General features: G+C 40.2%; 1 pseudogene; it reads right to left on the reverse strand.

Annotated features, from left to right (window-relative positions):
* Positions 1-17,491: 17,491 nt before the first annotated feature.
* LOC110739560 lies at positions 17,492-20,148 on the reverse strand (annotated as a pseudogene).
* Between the last annotated feature and the right edge of the window lie 2,817 nt (positions 20,149-22,965).

Here is a 22,965-nt window from a genome sequence, read left to right on the forward strand (position 1 = left end):
TAGGGATAATTTTTGATTAAAATATTCAATGTTCACTTAACAGGTGTTCCTTTATCCAAGACATGGTCTTGATACCATGTTTTGAATATTCTTAGAAATCAAATGGACTCATTATTTAATTCTAAACCACAATTAAATAGATATGGAGTAATCATAAATTTGCAGAAAATGTAATTGCTCCAAAATTGAATGGTTCAACATAGTGTTTTACATTAAGACATCGAGTTTTAATTAAAACATCTATACAGGGAAATCAAAGCCAATCTCCAATGCGCTTGATTCCCATTGCCTCAACGTGCTTGTTGTGCTTCATTTGAGACAAAGGTTTTAGTCAGTGGATCGGCTACATTGTCGTCCGTTCCAATCTTCCAAATTCTAATTTCACCTTCGGATTTCCATTCCCTTATCATGTGAAATCGCCGTTTGACATGTTTGACTTCTAGATGTTCCATTGGCTCCCTGTCCTGAGCAATAGCTCTATTGTTATCACAATAGAGGTCTATTGGACCCTTAATTGAGGGTACAACACCAAGTTCACCAATGAACTTACGAATCCAAACTGCCTCCTTAGTTGCTACTTAAGCTGCCAAGTATTCGGCTTTAGTTGTAGAATCTGCAGTGGTGGTCTACGTATCACTCTTCCAACTAAACACTCGTCCATTAAGGCACAATATGTACCCCGACTGCGACTTCGAGTTGTCTCTTTCAGTTTGGAAGCTCGCGTTAGTATAACCTTCAATAATAAAATAATTCTAGCCACCATAGACTAGGAATTTATCCTTGTTGCTTTTCAAGTACTTTAGGATATTCTTGGCTGCAGTCCAATGCGCCTCTCTTGGGTCTGATTGGTATCGGCTCGTAGCACTCTAGGCATACGATACATCCGGTCTAGTACATATCATGGCATACATGATCGATCCAATAAGCGAAGCATATGGAATCTGACTCATTCTCTCTCGCTCATCAGGTATTTGTGGACACTGTTTCTTGCTGAGAATTATGCCATGGGACATGGGTAGGTGCCCTCTCTTGGCCCCTTCCATGTTGAATCGTGCCAGTACCTTAAATATATAAGTACTTTGGATCAATTTAATCATCCTTTTAGATCTATCCCTATAGATCTTGATGCCCAATATGTACTGTGCCTCTCCCAAGTCCTTCATTGAAAGGCATTTTCCCTGCCAGCCCTTTACAGACTCTAACAATTTAGTGTTGTTTCAAATGAGTAATATGTCATCGACATAAAAGATTAGGAATGCGATGTCACTCCCACTGACCTTCTTGTAGACACAAGACTCATGTGGATTCTTGATAAAAACCAAACTTACTAATGGCTTCATCGAATCGCAGATTCCAACTTCTGCTTGCCTACTTAAGTCCATAAATGGACTTTTTAAGCTTGCATACCTTCCCAGCATTAATTGGATCAACAAAACCTTCCGGCTGTGTCATATACATAGTTTCTTCCAAAATCCCATTAAGGAAGGGGGTTTTGACATTCATTTGCCATATTTCATAATTGTAATATGCAGCAATCACTAGGATGATCCGGACGGACTTAAGCATTGCAACTGGTGAAAAGGTTTCATCATAATCTAGCTTTGTATATAGATACATTTCCATCTTTTTCTGTCTTCAATTTGAAAATCCATTTGCAACCGATAGGTGTTTAACCCTCGGGCAAAGTCACCAAGTCCCAGACTTGATTTTCAGACATGGAGTCCATCTCGGATATCATGGCCTCTTGCCATTTAACAGAGTCGGGGCTCGTCATAGCTTGTTTGTATGTCACTAGCTCATCTCCATCCGTAACTAGGATGTCTTGATCTTCGGTTAAGATAATACCAAGGTATCTGTCTGGTTGAGATCTTGGCCATTGCGACCTACGCAGGGTAATAGGTTGAGCAGTTGTATTGTCGGTTTGACTCTTACCAATGGCAACAGTTGCTTCTAAAGCACTTTGATTGTCAGTTTTGTCATGTTGACTTTATTGCTTTACCTCTCGAACTTTGTCGAGTTCGATTTTCCTCCCACTTGTCATTTTGGAAAGGTGTTCCTTCTCAAAAAAGACACCATCACGAGCAACAAACACTTTGTTCTCGGATTTATTGTAGAAGTAATACCCTTGATTTATTTTGGGTAGCCCATAAAGAAACACTTGTCTGATTTTGGGTGAAGTTTGTCAGAAATTAATCTCTTGACATATGCTTCGCAACCCTAAATCTTAAGAAAAGACAACCGCGAAGTTTTCTTTGTCCATAATTCATATGGAGTCTTTTCGACAGCTTTTGACGGAGCACCGTTCAGTGTTAGTGCCGTAGTTAGAAGTGCGTGTCCCCAGAAAGAGATAGGAAGTTCACTAAGACCCATCATTGATCGAACCATGTCTAACAAGGTTAGATTCCTCCGTTCGGATACTCCGTTCCATTGGGGAGTTTCGGGAGGTGTCAACTCTGAAAGAATATCATTTTCTTTCAAGTGATCGTCGAATTCATGACTTAAATACTCGCCACCTCGATCCAATTAAAGTGATTTTATCTTCTTGCCAAGTTGATTTTCAACTTCACTATGAAATTCTTTGAATTTCTCAAAAGATTCAGATTTGTTCTACATAAGGTAGACATAACCATATCTACTATAGTCGTCAGTGAAGGTAATGAAATATCGATAACCTTGTCTTGCGGGTGTACTCATTGGTCCACATACATCCGTATGTATTAGACCCAATAAGTCACTTGCCCTTTCTCCCAACTTGGAGAATGGCTGCTTTATCATCTTTCCTAATAGACATCCTTCGCAATTTTCAAACGACTCCAAGTCGAATGAGTCAACAACACCTTCTTGAAGAAGTTTCTTGATGCGTTTGATGTTAATGTGGCCAAGACGACAACGCCACAAGTAGGTTTGATTCGACTCGATTGTCTTAGCCCTTTTGGCGGTATCATAAATTTGTCTAATGATATGGAATTTTATAGAACATATAAACAAGAAATCTTAACAAACCATTGATTAAGTCTTGTGATCAAAATAACTTGGTGTCCAACACCATATATCAAAAGTATGTTCAAAAGCATAAGAAACAACAATTGTTTAATTACAAGTTATAGACAAAATAAATGTGCCTACAAGCACGACCAAAAGACCATCTTTGTCATCTGCTTGTCGATGCACATGGTATCCAATACCCTATCACTTGTGATGCCCTCTCACTTGGTTCCTGAAAAAGAAACATGAAGTGAGTTACACATGGTATCCAATACCTATGGATAGTTTTAAACACAAGTGTCAATGAAGATATCTGTGGCAGATGCCACATTCCTCTCTTCCTCCTCCTTTTGGAAGAGCTTGCATTCCCTCTTGTAGTGGCCTTGCTCACCACAATAGAAGCACCGCATCCTTTCCTTGTTCTTAAACTCCCTCTTCCTTGCTCTCAAGGGCCTCTCGGTCACTCCATAGGCAATGGCTTAGCTAAGCAGTTGCACCACATCTTTTAAAGAGCGTGTCCCCTTTCCTGCAGCTATATGCACTCTAAGTGCATCATAGCCTGAGTGGGGTGAAGCAAGCAAGATACCCCTATCTCATCCTCCAATAAGATTCTGAGAAGCTGCATGTGTTTGAAGAGCCTAGTCATTCCAAGCACATGAGGTCGAAGGGGCATGCCGGGTCTCAATTTGGTATTGTAGACCCTTTACCAAAGCCGACGCCTTTCCTTTGCAAGACAACCCACATCCAGTGGCTTTATCTTCATATTTGAGAGTGACCTAGTCAAATCAAACACGAGTCCATCATAGTTGCCATTTTCACTCTTGGTGACTCTTATATTGACAACATCCTCCAATGATTTGAGGAAAATATTCGGAAAATAGAAGGAGAGCATTTCCTTCCAATCTTCCGGGATAGAATTAGCCATTAGATGTGTGACTTTCTTGCAATTGGAAGACCATTTATCATGAGCCTTATCGCTCATGATTCCCTTAGAGAAGAAGCTTGGAATGGGAGTATCAAGAGTGTACTCCAAGGAACAATTCCGAAGAGTTTTCCTGGGTTCCTCCTCCCATTCCTTGAAGTTGACCAAGTTAAGGCTAAAAGCCAACTTGTCGGGGAGTTCCGGGCACATAGAGTTGTTCTTTGAGTTACTTGCAGACATGTTTCTACAATTGAAAGAATTTGAAATGAAAAACCATTCATAAACCAATAAGTTTGAAATTTAAAGTGTTCATGCAAATTTTCAATCTTATTAAGCATTTTATCCACGCATTAACATTAGTCCCTTTTAGACGAGAATAAAATGATTCCAAGATCCCAAAAATCAAAAAGTGATTGAGCAAGCTTTGGCTTGTCTTAACACTTAATATTTTAGGATAAACAGTCGAATTGCTAATAGCTCCAAGCTGCTCTTGGTTCGATAAAACGTCGCATCTAATGCTTTCTTGACATTTTATCTCCATTGCCACGATATCTAAGGACACCTTACCGATATCGTTGAGCTTAACCAAGACAACTTGTATACCTAGTATACCTTACGTTCCTAGGGAAGTAGTGATGCCTCGCTTTGGCGTAGCCCATCACATACGCGCATTAGTTCGATAAGTGTTGTTCTTGGAATGAGATATTTTAGCTCAATAGTTTAGGGACCTAGGGTTTCTATGTTGGTTAATTTAAGTGAACTCAATTAATCATCGTAACATTTGAAATCCTAGACATGCAAACATATCATTCGCATATATAAGAAAAATTATATATAGCAAACATGAAATAAGATGCATTTGGCAACTAACATGACTCCTTGAAATCTTCAAATCTTCAAGAGTCTTCGACTTGGCTCGTCTTCATAGAAACGCCGTCTTGAGACATCCCCGCCAAAATAAAATTACTAGCTACTACGACTAGGATTAATCTAAATATTAAGGTACAAAAATACACAACGGTATGTAGACCGTATTTAGATTTACAAAAATATATAACGGATCGCATTCCGTATTTACTATCCTAATCGGGCCCCACTAGTTGCCATTTTCACGAAACCTGTGAAACAATATATATTCCATTCATCCATTCACTATATGTGAATGGCCCATGCATTTTACAACGAAAAAACAAGTAACAATGCATAACACACGCGAACTAATAACTATCTTAGGTGGTTAATCAAATTAACGCGCCTAATTAAAACTAGTTAAAGTTGTTTAACATTTTATGTGATTAAGATGCAATTAGTTCATGCAATTAACGGAGCTCCCACTAAATTCCGCATCCAGCCTAATTAATCCAATTAATTAAGCCGGTTAAGCCAAATTTTGTCAAAATTTAAATTTTGCAAAAGCTGGAAAAACCGAGGCCTAGCCTCGTTAAAATAATTCAATAAAATTAAAACGGTAAAATTTTTTGTTTGCATAACCCGATAGCCTAATTCAAGCAAGAAATCAGCCCACCCCAAAATCGTGGGATGCGCACCATGGCTGCCTTGCAGCGCTTGGGAGATGCGGCTGCATGTGCTAGGTGCTGGCATGCTTGCCCAGCAACGCATGCCACACTTGTTGGCACCAGCAGCTTGCTACGCATGCTGGCTGCTGCTGGTGCTGGCAGGCGAGTGGCTGGCTTGCTAGGGCTTGCTGCCTCGCTGCCCAGCAGCACGCATAAGCATGGCGAGCAGCCATCCACCACGCGCCAAGCACACAGCAGCGCACACAAGCCCAGCCACACAGCAGCTGCATCAACTCGAGGTGGAGCACCCTTATGCGCACCTAAGGCAACCATATGTGGGCTGCGTAAGCAACCCGGCTAGCCTTGGTGGCGCTTGGGTGTTTTCGCCTCGATTTGCATGCCTTTTCTCGGGGTTTTAATCCCGCTATACGTGTGACATAAAAATTAATTCCAAATTTATTTTAGAATCAATTTAGGGCAAAAATGAAAATAAAACAAGTCCAACTTAATTAAATCCAATATTTAATGGTGCATAAGCCTAAATTATTCTAGAACCAACTTAAAACAATTTAGGTCTTTCTTTATGCTATAAAAATTGAAGGGCTACACTCATTATTAATTCAACTAAATATAAATTAATAATGAGATTTGACAAAAATAATGGGGTTGGAAAAATAAACCCATTCATCTAATAGAAAAATTTCCACCTTTAACTTGTGTATAAATGAAAAATTACATCTTTCAATATGAAGATTAATCAAACTTTAATCACAAGTTTTGAACTTTAAGGACTTTAATCAACACAAAACTGATTAAATCCAAAAATTAGTTCAACATGGAATTTAGCAATCAAATTTCCAACCAAATAAACAATTAAAGATTGGATCTTTGAAATTTTAGGGGCTTCAAATTTCAAGTTCCCCATAAACATTCACACTTGAAGCAATTTATTTGCAACAATGTGAAAAATTCAAGTTTATGCAAAAAATGAACACACCAAATTAAGCACCAATTATGACTTCATAAACATGCTTAATGAGGTTTATAATTGCAGTAGATAAGGGATGCAACCATACATTTAATCTACCTTCAACATGCAATAATTAATCAAGGTTAAAGATTTAAATTTTTTTGTCAAAAACGAAAAACCCCTCGATAAACATGTTTCTGGGTGGATTTTGGCTTCTGGACATCCCTGAAAGTATCAAAAACGATTTAGAAGGTCGATTCCACCCTAAAATCACTATTTTTGAGTCGAAATCTGGGTTCGTCAGCCAAATTAGAAAAAAATACGAAATTAAAACTAATTAAAACGAGCTTCTAATCCAATTAGAAAGGACAACCAGAAATTTAAAACTATTTTAAATCACCTAAATTAATTATTAGTCATAATAATTAAAGTGAGCGCCGTTACAATACCGATGTTGGGTTTCGTAGAGTCCGACTCTACGCGGAAGAGAAACCCGCCCACGACCCGCCCACTAATTAAGGCAACTAAGCATGTAATCATAAATTAAACAACAGTTAAGAGAGAGAAGGAAAAGACATTCATACCCTTAGTGCGTGCTTCGCTCGAACCCGAGCTCTTACTTCAAAACTCGAACCCCGCAAATGCGAAGGTCTCCGACGGCTCGTACCCACGAACCCGACCCGAACAGTCCAAGTCCCGAAGGTTATTCGGGACCCGACCAATAAAATCTAGAGTTTTATGAACTTAAAGTTTTCTCATTTTTAAATGGAAATGTCGTTTTAGTTCCACTCGAGTGTTTTTCCCAAATCCAAAAACCTCGGTATTTATAGGGAAATGAGCCTTGATTTCCCATTCACAATCAATGTGGGAGATTTGCAATTTTCCCATTTTATTTTAATCAAAATAAAAATAAAATAGCAATTCAATCACTAAGTTAAAAATGGCAATAGGAGGAGAGGGAGAAGGTGAGGACCACCGAGGGGACCAACCTACCTTTCAACCTAAGGCAATGACTAAGCCTTGGTCCCCACTTAGCAAAACCGGACCACCATGCCAAGTGGCTGGCTGGCAGCCTGCCTTGGCTGCCAAGGCTGCCAACAAGCGCCTAGCACCAAGGCTGGGCAGCCTGGCCAGCCTGCCAGCACACACGCACACAACAAGCACATGACCAGCCAGCACGCAATGCTTTGCGACTGCTAGGTGCGTGGTGCTGGGCACTGCTTTGCGAGGCACACGCACACTCACGCACAGCCCAGCATGCCTAGCACGATACTGGCTGGTGCGTGGTGCTGTGCGATGCTGCTGCTAGCAATACGACAACGCCTAGCATGCTAGCAATGCCTAGCCTTCCGATGCGATGCTTGGCCAGCTAGCACACACAGCCTCGCACACACGCATTGCTTGCTATGCTGTGTGCGGTGCTGCGCAATGCTCAAGCTTGGTGCGTGGCTGCGACGGCTAGTCGCCAGCACGCTAGCAAGCACAAAAGGGTGCGATGCTTGCGAGCAGTGCTAGGCTAAGCCTAGCGACGTGCAATGGCTAGCTAGCACGCATGGCCCTAGCACGCCTAACATGCTAGGCTTACGGCTAGCATTGCGAGGGGTTTTGCCTAGCCTAGCACCCACATGGCTAGGCCAATGTGAGGCTACGGCTAGGCTCGAACTTGTAACTTGATTTTTTTCACGTCTCGTCAAATTCCAAATTTGACTCGACTTGCCACGCTCGGTCTCGCCATTCTAAGCTCGATATCCGACGTCTTTATTCGTAAAACTCTTACGACTCATCAAATACTTCAGATTGATTCGTCGTCTCGGATCCGTTGTTCGATTGGGTTGGACCCGAAGGGTTCAGTCAAGATTAAGTTGTAATAATAATTGTACATCAATATTACTGATCGGAAGCGGCCTCCACCTAGGTATTCCGATCACTTGACCTTACTGAAGAATTAGCTTTTTAATAATTCTGAACCCTCTACCGGAATAATACACTTGTTGAAAGGACACCATTCCTTTCACTTCTGTCCCCGATCACATTTCAAATAACGATACGCCGACCATCTCTAGTTTTGTTGTAAGACGATTTAAGAAAAATAAATCCCAAATTCATGGAAACAACATCTGCCATTTAACTTCATCATCACACATTAGAATTAACATGTCCGTAAAAAAATTCACACTATAATTCAGACCATCACCGCCGTCTTCAGATTTCAAATCCTATAAAAATAAAAGAAAACACACAAAATTGTCCAATATTATTTTTATTATAATATTAATAACAATAATTTTAAAACAATAATAATATTATATTATCACTAATCACAAGTTAAATAATAAGATTGATCACAATAATATATTTAAAACATTATTAATAAGCAAATAGTAAATAAACCAACATTAACTAATATTAACTAATAATACTAATACTAATTACTCAAAATATCACAAAAATAATAATAATCACAATAAAAATTATAATAATAATAATACAAAGATTACATTAAAAAATTTGATTAATGGGTTTAAAAAAAAATTTGATTAAAATACCAAAAAAAAAATTAATAAAAAAATCCGCCCAGAATTTCTGGATCCACCTAGGTGGATCCGCTTGAAATTTAAGGATCTACCTTGGTGGATCTGGAAATTTTAAGCGGATCCACCAAGGTGGTTACGGATATTTTAGGCGGATGTTTTTATTTCAAAAATTAAAAAAAAAGTACGAGGACCTACAGAATCCTCCGACGATGCCTCCGATGTGTGACTGTTGTCGTCGTCCATCGTCCTAAACCCGTCGCTAAAGCTTAATAATTTTTTTTAAGAAAAAATCGAATTTTTGATGGTGGATCGAATGTGGTGGGGTTGGATGTCGTGGGGTCGGATGTGGTGGGCTCGGGAACTTTTTTAACCACGTGGTACTAAGTGGAGGGGTCGGAATAATATTATAATGCCCATATGTCTCAAAATGGACCATTATATATTCCAACTTACACAAAGGGCAATATCGTCCTTCAATGTCAAAAAGAGAGCAATACCTCGTAAAATGGGAGCGTTGTTTAGCAGTTCACTTTATTAACTGCTTGACTAGGGTATGTTTGTATCAATTTTTTTTTTTTTTTTTTTGGTTATAAAGGATGTTTGTCTCATCGTATTTGAAGATATTTAAAAAAAAAAAAAAAAATTAAGTTCAAATATATAATTCTAACAAAATAATACTACCTTTGTTTTTGTGTTAATACATTGAGTGTAGAACTTTTGACCATGTTTTGTGACGTAATGAAAAATATATTTATGTGGGATCTTGTTTTGTAACGTAATGAAATACATTTGACAATAATTTTTTTTGGTGATTAGAGAGCCACAAGAAGGACGAGTGATGAAAATTGATCCTAGGATTACCTAAAATCGGGAGGAGAGCTCTAACCACTTGAGCAATCCCTCACTCTCTCTAACAATATAAATTCAAACAAAATAGATAAATTTAGACAAAACAATTTCACACAAAATAATTTCGTAAAAAAATATTTTTAGACAAATTAAAAAAAAATTTAATAAGTTCAAACAAAATAATATATTAGATAAATTAACTTCAGACAAAATCAGATAAATCAAATAGAGCCTAAATGCCCATGAACTCATAATAACACGTAGATAGGAGAATTGAGTGTAATAAGTAACTTTTTCAACGATTACATTGAACTAATAATGTTTATATCATTAGTAGATTAGTACTTAATAGCTAGCCATTTCGGCTCAAACTAACTAGAAAGATAATTAGGTTAAAAGCTTATCAAGCTTGATAATTAGCTTGTCATTGAAGTTGCTCTAATTAAAGGTCTACTCCCTTCGTATTAAAATAAGTGAAAAAAATTTCTTGTGCACATATGTCAATGTAAAACTTTGACTGATAATATCATTAATTATCTATCAGTAAATAATTACAACAATTGAATACTTTTTTAACTATTTAGTGAGACGGTTCCAACAAGTACTCACAAGACTATATTTACTCTTATGTATAAATCAGAAACATCAATCAAAGTGAATTACTCCATAGGAATAGTGCAAAAAGTCAAAACCTTTTACTTATTTAAATATGGAGAGAGTAACAAGTTTTAATAATTTCAATCAGATCAAATAAGTTTCAATAAATTCAATCAAGTCTAATAAGTTCCAATAAGTGCAGTACAGATAAATTCAGGTCCAATAAGGTGAAGAGACATACCCCTAATAACAATAGCCACCGTTGGCAAGTTAATTAATAAATAAGATAATGACATTCATCATGGAGTTTGTACATCTAGTACATCATATTTCCTCCGTTCCACAAATATTGCAACAATTATCATTTTAGAAAGTTTTATATATAGTACAACATTTCTTTATTTGCACATGCATTCTCTCTTTCTATTACTTTATCACATGTGTTATCTTTATTCCTCTCTATCTCTCTCTATACTAAAAATGTATTAAAATTTGAATAATATAACAATAAACCACTATTAATAAATTAATTTCTATTTTAAAATTCTATGACAACATAGATCATGTACTTGTAAGGAATAACATTTAGATTTTAAAAAACTTTTGTGTACACCTAATTTACAATGATGTATGATGAACATTACTTACCTTGAGAAAGCAATTTTTAGGCCACAAGCTTAAGTACAATCTTTTTAGTTTCTACTTTATCTCTATAACGAATATCATTGATTTGATATACACCGGAAACCTTACGAAAACCAAGCACAACCATCTCTACCCGTAATGTTAATGTCAATTTTGGCAACCTAAGCATGAAGTCGATATTTCGAACATTGGTAAAAACCGTTTCTTGTTTCAATTTTACCATTGAAGGGATAAGAAACGTTCACTAGTAGAAAAAATGCTATTTGTAACTAATAAAAACGGACTTTTTGTAACCAACACTGGGGGTTACAACTGCAGGGGTTACAAATAGTCCAGTTATTTATAACACACATTGTCCGTTACAAATAGATGCCTATTTGTGACGGAAAAATTGATATGTCTGTTACAAATATGTGCCTATTTGTAACGGAAAAATTAATTTGTCAGTTACAAATGATTATTTTTAATATTAAAAAAAATACCTAGCAAATAATGCTAGGTAGAAATGTTTCGTTGAACTTTAATATGAGATGCACAATACCCTGCAGGCTGCGACCCTACCTGTGACCCAAACCCACCCCTACTGCTCAACCACGACCCACTATCCCACACTTCGAGACATTCTCACTACCACCATCATGACCCGGCAGGCCCTAACCCCGTTACCCACACCACCACCAACTACAAGAAAATTGTGTTTTACCGATGGCCTCGGCCCACTGCCCCCACACACCCACAAACCCACCACCCTAACCCGTACCCCTTCTTCCCCACCCCACGAACGCCACAAACAACAGCAACAGTCCAACACACACCAAATGCCACCACCAAACACACACAACAAACAAAAAAAACAAAACAGATCTATCATACAAATAAAATACCTAAAAATTAAACACACATATTACGAAATTAAAACACAATTATCCAAAAAATTAAACAATAAAATAAAAAATTAATAGAAATTATATACACAAAAATGTCCAAATATTCGAAATGAATATATAATTATACAATTATCTAAACAATATAAATTAAAATTGTAATTACATCAAAAAAATAATTACAATTAGAAATTTAAAAGGTAGAAAACTAGATCTAATGTCTATTCTAAATTAAAATAAGATCTAAAATTCAAAAACCTTGTTGACAACAGAGGGTTACTTTGATAGTGGATGCTCGATTGTTAAGCAGTGTGTGCACGGTTAACGGTGGATATATGTTCTTGGGCTGACGGTGAAGCTCGATTGTTGACGGCTCATGGGTGGCGGAGTGGGCTTGTGGATGCTATGGAAAAGATATGAAGGGATATAGGAGAGGGAGAGATGGGAAAGAAAGTGAAAGGAATGGTGTCCTTCCAACAAGTGTATTATTCCGGTAGAGGGTTCAGAATTATTAGAAAGCTAATTCTTCAGTAAGGTCAAGTGATCGGAATGCCTAGGTGGAGGCCGCTTTCATCAGTAATATTAATATAAAATTAATATTACAGCTTAACCTTGACTGAACCCTTCGGGTCGAACCCAATCGAACAATCGATCCGAGACGACGAATCAATCCGAAGGATTTGTTGAGTCGTCAGAGTTTTACGAACAAAGACGTTGGATATCGAGCTTAGAGCGGCGAGACCGAGCGTCGCAAGTCGAGTCAAATTTAGAATTCGACGAGACGCAAAATTAATCAAGTTACAAGTTCGAGTTAGGCCGTAGCCTCGCATTGGCCTAGCCATGCGAGGGCTAGGCTATCTCGAGCTAGCATGAGCATCGCAATGCTTGTCGCAAGCCTAGCATGCTAGGCGTGCTAGGCCCATGCATGCTAGCTAGCCACCGCAAGCATCGCAACCTTGCGTGTGTGCTAGCATGCCATGTGCCCAGCCATCGCAAGGCTAGGCCTTGCTAGCATGCTAGGTGCTGCCGCACAGCTAGCCCAACAAGCATCGCAAGGCTAGGCCTTGGTAGCATGCTAGGCGCTGGCAGCCTTGCACAGCACCACGCATCAGCGAGCAGCGTGCTGGGCTGTGCATGTGTGTGCGTGTGCCTCGCACAGCACCACGCACCAGCTAGCAGCGTGTTGGGCTGTGCGTGTGGGTGCATGTGCTTCGCATTGCAGCGCCCAGCAAGCAGCTCGCACTGCCTCGCCTAGTAACATCGCCCAGCATGCGTGGCTCGCTTGCAGCACGCATGCACTGGCTAGCTGCGCATGCGAGCTGGCAATGCGTGTGGGGTGCTAGCTGGCTAGCCAGGCTGCCCAGCCTTGGTGCTAGGCACCAGCTGGCAGCCAAGTGATCGGGGGACAATAGGTCGTTGGTCTACTATCCTAGATCAAAATTACAATTTATATCTCTTAACCTAACTCTATCAATTTTACTTTAGATAGTGGCAAGGTAGGGTCGATTCCCAAGGAAACGGGGGTTGAGCACAATTAACACGATATCTAGGATAAATTGCTAGTGACAAAAAGGGGTTATTATGGTTTGATGTTGAAAATTTCTATGATCAATCTAATTACCAAAAACAAGACTAAATTAAACTAAAGAAGAAGGGATTGAACTAGGCACTCTAAATGAAAACAAAGGACAAGATTGTAGTGATATCAATGGCAAAAAGCACTAGGGAGAGGGGGTTCCAATCATGACCAACAAGACACCAAAGAAAATCAATAAGAAAATACACCAAGGAGTTCAAACTCTACTTGAAGCAATTCACTCTCATGCAACTACTCAAAGCAAGTTGGCGAAATCAATCAACCCTAAACTAGATCATTCTCATGCATCTAATCTAAGATTAAAACATTGGGGTTATAGGTGCACACAATAAATCCAAGCATATTAAGCACAAATTATCAACTCAAGGTGAAATCCAAACAATAATCAATAGGAACTCAAATAAACACGATTTTCGCCCCCTTCCCTAGCTAAAAGTCTAAGCTAGAGAGAAGGGAATATCCATGACAACTAAACTAAACAAGTATTCAATCCTAATGCAACCTATCATGATTCTAAGTCGAAGAGAAATCAAAGAAACTAATAAAGCATGGATATTTATGAGGAAACCATGAATAAGAACAATAAAACTATGTACTAGAGAAATAAGAGAAAATATTACTATTATAAAAGTTGAAGGATTACCCAATCATCAAAGTTGTAGCAACAATCTAGAGGAAAGCTTGAATATTTGATTACAAAGATAGAATCTTGAAGACTAATGTTTTCTCTCTCTAAAAGACATGGATTCTCTCTCTACAAGTGTTTTTGATGCCAATGGAATAGTGAATCCCTCTCAATATTCAAGCCCAAGACTATTTATAGTCTTTTGTAAAAATAAGAAAAAATGGGCAAGGGAGAGGGCTCTCCCAGCAGGCAGCCACGCCCTCTCCATGCTGGGTACGATGCTCGCCAGACCCAGCTCACCGCGCCCGCGGACTTAAGAGTCGCGCTCGCGGGACTATTATGCCGCGCCCGCGGCCCTTTGTACCGCGCCCGCGGCTCGACATTTCTCAGCAATCTCCAGACTCTCGTTGGCTCAGAATTGCACTGTCCGCGCCCGCGGCTAGCAATCTCGCACTCGCGGCCCTACGCTGCTGCGCGCCCTCTCCTTTGTGGCATCTCCACTTCCTATGACAAGCTTCCTTAGCATCTCTACTCCATCTAGCGATCCAAGATTTGTCCACGAATGCTATGAACTATCAAAACACATAAAAAGGAGGTAAAAACTAAAAGAAAAGACAAAAGGGAAGGGAAAACACAAGAGGGAGCTAAAGTGACTAAAATAGAGGTAAAAGAGGTGAGAAAAGGTTTAAGCAAGTGACAAATCCGGGGGAAATCTCTAATGAAAGAGGGTGAAATGGTGGCATATATGCCACTCATCACCAAGGCAGGCTGCCAGCCAGCCACTTGGATGGGAGAGGCGGTTTGCTTGTGGGGACCAAGGGTGTGAGCTTTGCCTTGGGGAGCAAGGCTATGGTCCCCCCCCCCCTTGGAAATGGTCCTCACCTAATCTCTCATCCTCCTTGTGCCACTTGTAAATTATTGATTGAATTGCAATTTTATTTTTGTTTTAATTAAAATGAAATGGGAAAATTGCAAATCTCCCACATTGATTGAGAGTGGGAATTCAAGGTTCATTTCCCTATAAATACCAAGGTTTTGGGATTTGAGAAATATACTTGAGTGGAGCTAAAAAGGCATCTCCTTAAAAAGTGAGAAAACCTTAAGTTCGTAAAACTCTAGTTTTTATTGATCGGGTCCCGACTAACCTTCGGGACTTGGATTGTTCGGGTCGGGTTCGTGGGTACGAGCCATCGGAGACCTTCGAATTTTTGGGGTTCGAGTTTTGAAGTAAGAGCTCGGGATTCGAGCGAAGCACGCGCCAAGGGTAAGAATGTCTTTTCCTTTTCTCTCTTAATTGTTGTTTAATTAGTGATTGCATGCTTAGTCGCTTTAATTAGTGTGCGGGTCTTGGGTGGATTTCTCTTCCGCGTAGAGTCGGACTCTACGAAACCCAACAGAAAGAAGGGGAGGAGGACAGAGAGATTTGAGAGGAGAAAAGAACGAAGGAAGAGGAGATTAGGAGGATAGAGAGAAAAGAGAGGAGAGAGAAAGAAGAGAGGGGAGGAGGAGAAAGAATAGAGATGAGAAAGAAACCAAAGGGGTGGCTATATGGTATTTAGGGTTAGGGGAGTTATGGGCTTTGGGCGGTTATCCTTCCTATTTGTAACCAACTATAAGTTGTCCATTACAAATAGGATGTAATTGTAACCAACATTCTGTTGTCCGTTACAACTAGGATGTATTTGTAACCAACATTATGTTGTCCGTTACAAATACTATCCTATTTGTAACAGACTTAGCTAATGTTGGTTACAAATATAGTATTGTAACTAATAAAAAATTGTTGGTTACAAATAGCATTTTTTCTACTAGTGGTGTATTGGATGAACAGCCATGGAACTTTGACAGACATGCTTTGATCCTTGGTGATATAGTTGATATGGTGAACCCTTTGGACATTGAACTTTTCCACCTTCCTATGTGATTAGGGTCTATAATCTTTCCTTAAAAGGAAGATTAAACTTAGCCAATGTTGAAAAAATTGGTAATAAATTGGAATCTTTTGTTAAATTAGATGAGGTTGTTCAAGTAGGGATTGACAAGTCCATTAGAATTTGAGTAATGGTGGATGTTCGCAAGCCCTTGTTTCAACAGGTGAAGCTAAAATTGAGGGGTGGGATTGAAGAAGCTTTCGCGGTTCAATATGAAAAACCACCTCTCTTTTATTTCTTTTGCGAGATGATGGGACACGGGGTCAAAGACTACGAGGAGCATAAGGAGATTGAAGAAGTTGAGCTTCCTTTTGGGAATTGGTTAAAGGCGTCTCCCTAGAAGTAAAATGTAGGAATGAGGGATGACAAATAAGGGAAAGGGGGTAGCTACGCCATAACTTTGTTTGTCACTAAACCAAAACCATCTGCAAAGAAGAAGGTGGTTGAGGTTGTTCGTGTAGAAGAGGTGCTGCATAAATTAGGAGATGTGGGGTGAGTTGGTAAGGTTGGGGAGAAAAAAAAAATCAAAGGGAAGGGGATAGTGAGCCTTTCATTTCTTCGAGTGGAGAAAAGGTAGGGGGAGGCAGCGAGGTCCTTGTGTAGGAGGATAACATAAACACAAGGGAGTAGAATCATAGGAAAATTTGGATGCGTACTATGAGAGATTCGGATCATAGTATGAATGAGATTGTGAATATTGCTCGAGAGAAAAGGAAGGACATAAGAGAGGGCAATATTGAAAAAAGCAATATGTTTGACGATAGTGTGGAAAGCAAAAAAAGGAGGGTTGTAGGAAACTCCAACGAAAATGTGGCGAGCCCCACTCAATGGGCTTCCGGTGATCAATGAGCTACATTATCTCTTGGAATTGTAGGGGTTTGGGGGGCACTCCTGCAATGAATGCTTTGAAACGAATAGTGTTTCTTGAAGGCCCCCGAATTATGTTTCTTTTGGAGACACGTTTGAAAGCTTTTGAGTTTGAGAAAATAAAGCAAAAAAACAAATTTTGATTGTGCTTTGGTGGTAGAATGTTAAGGGGAAGGAAGATGGAAGAATTAGTTCGAAAATTACATTTACTTCCTCAAGGCTTAGTGCGTGGAGTAGAGATAAATTTGGGGATTTTGTGAAAGAACTACAAGCTTGCAAGGGGAAAATGGAGCATCTTATAGGGGAAACCCAAACAGAGGAAGTTATTGCCCAAATGTGAGCAATTAATGATAGGATGGATGAACTTGAAAGAAGGGAGGAGATGTTTTGGAAGCAACGAAGAAGGCTATATTGGCTTAAACATGGTGATAAAAATACCACATTTTTTCACACGAAGACTAAATAAAGAGCTACCCGAAACAACATAAAAAAAATAAAAGATGCGGCTGTCACAGAGTTCGAGGATGAGGAATAGATTACGGAGGTATTCGTAAATTATTTTGAGGAACTATTTGCTGAAAATAGTCTCTTGGGGCGGACCCTGTCATTGAGAAAGTGGGAAAAATCATAACTGAGCTACAATGTAGCAATCTGGCAGCTCCTTTCAATGCCGAGGAGGTGCGCACATCACTTTTTCAAATGCATCCGACAAAGGCCACTAGGCCCGATGGTATGTCTACGATCTTTTTTCAGAAATTCCGGGATGTTGTAGGTATGGATGTGATTGGAAAAGTAATTGATATTTTGAACAATAATGGTGATATAGGTGTTATTAATCAGACTCATATTGTTTTAATTCCGAAAAAGAAAGAATGTGAGTCTCCTGATGATTATAGACCTATTAGTTTATGTAATGTTTTATATAAAATCGTCACCAAACTTCTAGCGAATAGATTGAAGCTAGTTCTTCCGTTCATTATTCACGAGTCGCAGAGTGGATTTGTTCAGGGGCGATTGATCACAGATAATATTCAGGTTGCATATGAATGTATTCACTATCTCCAGAAGAAGAAAAAAGGGAAGAAAGGCTTTAACTTAATGTGAATATTTCTCCATTTAGCAATGTGCAAAATCATGGAGAAAATCACTTATGTTAGACTTCCATAATCTTAAGTTGTACTACTAATGCTTTACAAAGCACGTACTACATAACAACTTTTAGTTGATGATTTAAGCACCAATCCTGGGAACAGCCTTGGGTTTCGTAGTGTCCAACGCTATGCGGAAGAGAAACCCGCCCCAATAATTAAAGCAATAAAGCATGCATAAACATATTTAAACAATAATTAAGAAAAGGGATAAAGAAGTAATACCCTTGAAGCGTGCTTCGCTCGTAAACCGAGCTCTTACTTCGAAGCTTAAGGCCTCACAAGCGTGACGGCCTCCAACGGCTCGTACCCACGACCCGACCCGAACGATCTTCGTCTCGAGGGTTAGTCGAGACTTGACCAAGTATAAAACTAGAGTTTTACGAACTTAAAGGTTTTCTCAAAAATAAGAGATGCCTTTTTGAGTTCCACTCAAATTGATTTCCAAATGCCTAATCATGGGGTATTTATAGGGAAATGCAACTTGCACTCCCATTCATGATCAATGTGGGATAATTGTATTTTTCATCTAATTTATTTAAATCAAAAATAAATTAAAACAATGCAATTAACAATCAACAAGTGGCATGAGGAGAGGAGAGGTTAGGTGAGGACCATAACCATGGGGGGGACCATTGCCTTGCTCCCTAAGGCTTTGCTCCAAGCTTTGGTCCCCACTCCTCCAAACCGCCTCAAGAACAAGGCATGGCTGGCAGCCTTCCTTACTGGCCAGCTAGCACAGCCAGCCTGCCCCTGCCAGCACGCCCCAGCACATGCGTGCTGCTAGCGAGCCACGCATGCTACTGGGCGCATAGCAGTGCTGGGCACTGGGCTGCTAGTGCTGGGCGAGGCGTCAGCTCGTTGTTGCTGCTTGGTGTTGCCATGCGAAGGCACACACACACGGAAGCAAGCACAGCGTGCTGCTATGCGAAGGCACGCACACGCAAGCGCCCAGCTATGCGAGGCATGTTGTGCGCCTAGTGCTAGCGATACACGCACACACGCAAGCTCGCATGCTGCGATGGTGATGTGCCATGCGAAGGCACACACACACGCACATCCATGGTGCTGCGATAGTGCGATGCTAGCGAACCACGCACCCACGCACACCCTTGGTGCTGCGTTGGTGCAGTGCTAGCTCGAGTTAGCCTAGCAACCACATGGCTAGGCCAATGTGATGCTACGGCTTTGCTCAAACTTGTTGCTTGTTGATTTTGCGACGCTCGGTCTCGACGCCCTAGGCTCGATATCCGACATCTGTGTTCGTAATACTCTAGTGACTCATCAAATCCTTCAGATTAATTCGTCGGTTCGGATCGGCAGTTCGTTTGGGTACGACCCGAAGGGTTCAGTCAAGACAAAGCTGTAATATTAATTGTTCACTAATATTACAGATCCAAAGCGGCCTCCACCAAGGCATTCCGATCACTTGATCTCACTGAAGAATTAGCTTCCTGATAATTCTGAACCCTCTATCCGAATAATACACTTGTTGGAAGGACACCATTCCTTTCTTCCTCATTTCCATAGAAAGCTTAAGGCACTCGGTCAAGTCAACACCTTTCTCGGTCGAAACCCACTTGAAGTTCTGAAGCATCTGAGCAACCCACAGCTGAGCAGTAGCCAAACCCATTGCCTTTCCAGTGCAGACACGACGTCCTGCTCCGAAAGGTGCCAATCTTAGGTCCGAACCCATGATTGGTACATCCTCCTCCATGAACCTCTAAGGGTTGAATTCATTAGGGTTTGACCAGATCTTCTCGTCGTGGGTGATGGCGTACATGTTGACCATTGCGGTGGTTCCGGCTGGAACGAAGTGGGAACCGACGAGGGTGTCGTGGGTAGAGAGACGAGCCCATTATAGAAATGGGCCTGGTGGGTGGACTTGGAGGGTTTGCTTGAGAATGGCTTGGAGGTATGGTAGGTTGGGGAGGTCTGAGTCGGAGACTTGCCTGTTGGATCCGACGACATTATCGATTTCGGCTTGAGCCTTGGCTTGAATGTCAAGGTGCACAACCATCCTTGCTAGAGTCCACTCTAGGAGAATTACAACTGTGTCTGTTCCCCTTAAGATCATTTCCTGCATCCATAAATTAAAATATGTATTTTTGTTCAGTATTTTGTGCATACACATATTTTTCTTTAATATGCATGAATCTTATTCAATAATGTAAACAGTTGAGGATATGTGGCTGCCGAGGTAATGCGTGCGACTGTATACGAGTGTACGCGAGCATAGTGAAAGGAATGGTGTCCTTCCAACAAGTGTATTATTCTGATAGAGGGTTCAGAATTATTACAGAGCTAATTATTCAGTAAGGTCAAGTGATCGAAATGCCTAGGTGGAGGCCGCTTTTGATCAGTAATATTATGGTATAATTAATATTACAGCTCAATCTTAACTAAACCCTTCGGGTCGAACCCAATCGAACAACCGATCCGAGACAACGAATTTATCCGAAGGATAAAATGAGTCGTCGGAGTTTTACGAATACAGACATCGGATATCGAGCCTATGGCGTCGAGATCGAGCCTCGCAAAATCACAAGCAACAAGGACGAGCATAGCCGTAGCATCACATTGGCCTAGCCATGTGAAGTGTTAGGCTAGGCTAGCTCATCTCAAGCCTAGGCGCACCATGTGTGTGCTAGGCACGCCATGTGTGCTAAGTGCACAAGGCAGCCCATCGCAGCATCATTCTTGCGTGTGTGCGTGACTTCGCATGGCACATCACCACCGCAGCATGCGTGCTTGGCTGCCTAGATGCCATCGTAGCCTTCGCATGGCATAGCATCACTATCGCAGCCCATCGCACAAGCACAACACCATCGCAGTGCTAGGCACTTGCGTGTGTGTATGCCTAGGGCTGTCGCACCACCGCAACACACATCACAGCCTATCGCATGGCTAGGCTTATGCATGTGTGCGTGTGCATGGATGGCATCGTAGCGTGCAGCGTGCTGGCAGCATCGCACAGCAGCGCCATGCCAGGCATCGCCTAGTGCGTGTGCGTGTGCGTGTGCGATGGCTAGGCAGCAGCAGCACTAGCAACGCTCAGCGCCTAGCAGCCCAGCAGCACGCAACTCGCATGTTGCTGGCTGGGGATGTGCGTGCTAGCTAGGCCAGCTAGTGCGTGCTGACATGGTAGCTAGCTTCCAGCCCAGCAGCCCTTGGTGATGCCGGTTTGTGAGAGGTGGGGACCAATGCTTGGAGCATGCCTTAGGGAGAAAGGCAATGGTCCCCCCCCCCCATGGTCATGGTCCTCACCTAACTCTCTCTCTCCCCTTGACACTTGTTGCTTGGTGATTGCTTTGATTAATTATATAATTTAGAATTAAATAAATTATCACATTTTCTCATTCTCCCACATTGGTTGGAGAATGAAATCCAAGGGTTCATTTCCCTATAAATACCAAGGCTTTGGCATTTGGGAAAGAATACACTTGAGTGGAACTATAAAGGCATCTCCATTGTTGAGAATACCTTAAGTTCTTAAAACTCCAAATTTTATATTTTATCCGGGTCCTGACTAACCTTTGGGGCTTAGGACGATCGGGTCGGGTTCGAGGGTACGAACCGTCGGAGGCCTTGCATTTGCAAGGTTGAAGTAAGAGCTCTATTGGCGAGTGAAGCACGCGTCTAGGGTATAATTCTTTATCCCTTTTTCTTTTAATTATGTATTAATTATGTTTTGCATGCTTTAATTGCTTTAGTTATCGGGGCAGGTCTTGGGGGGTTTTTTTCCGCGTAGTGAGGGTCACTAGAAAACCCTACAGCGGTATCGGAGCCGCGCTCCTTTTAATTATTGAAATTATTTATTAATTAAGGTGTTTTAAAGTGGATTTAAATTCTGGTTTTGCTTTTCTAATTGGATTAGAAGTTCGTTTTAATTCATTTTAAAACTCGTATTTTTCTTGTTTTGGTTGTTGAACCCAGATTTTGGCTCAAAAATAGTGTTTTTTGGGTGGAGTCGACATTTTGAATCAGTTTCAAACTCTTTGAGGGATGTCCAGCAGCTTAATTTCGAACCAGAAACCCATTTTTTTGAGGGTTTTTTCGTTTTCAACGAAAATTTTAAATCTTTTATGCCTTGATTAATGCAAGCATGTCAAGGGTAGATTAAATGCATTATTGCATCCCTAATCTACTGCAATTTAAATATCTTTTAAGCATGATTATGGAGTTATAATATGTGCTTAAGTTGATATGTTCTTTTTCATATAAACTTGTTTTTCACAATTATGCAAAATAAATTGCATTAATGTGTGAATACTTGTTGTGAATATGTAATTTTAAGTTCCTAGTATGTTAAAGATCTAATCTTTAAATGTTTAAATGATCGGAACTTTAACCCTAAATTCCCTGTTGAACTCATTTTGGATTTTTCATATTTGGTTGATTAAAATCCTTGAAGTTCAAATGCTTGTGAGTAAATGTTGATTAATCTTCATATTGGAATATGTAATCTGGTTATTTTACATAAGTATAAAAAAATTGGAAAATTTTATCATAGGATGATTAATCTATTTTTTCAAACTCCCTATTTGTCAAATCCATTATTAATTTACATATTGGTTAAATTAATTATGGACATAGCTCCTTCAATTTTAAGCATTAAGAAAGACCTAAAAATGTTCCAAAGTAATTTTGAAAAATTAGGCTTGTGCACCGTTAAAATTGAATTTAATTGAGTTGGACTTATTTTATTTTCATTTTTCCTCAAATTGATTCTAAAATAAATTTGGAATTAATTTTGTGTCACACACAAATCGAGATTAAAATCCCGAGAAAAATGCACGCAAATCGATGCAAAAACACCAAGCTTCACCAAGGCTAGTCGGGCTGCCCAGCAGCCCGCATGTGGCTGCCTATGGTGCGCGCAGGACCTATGCCA

This window comes from Chenopodium quinoa, unplaced genomic scaffold (genome assembly GCF_001683475.1).
Source record: "Chenopodium quinoa cultivar QQ74 unplaced genomic scaffold, ASM168347v1, whole genome shotgun sequence".
In the NCBI taxonomy this organism is placed as follows: Eukaryota; Viridiplantae; Streptophyta; class Magnoliopsida; order Caryophyllales; family Amaranthaceae; genus Chenopodium; species Chenopodium quinoa.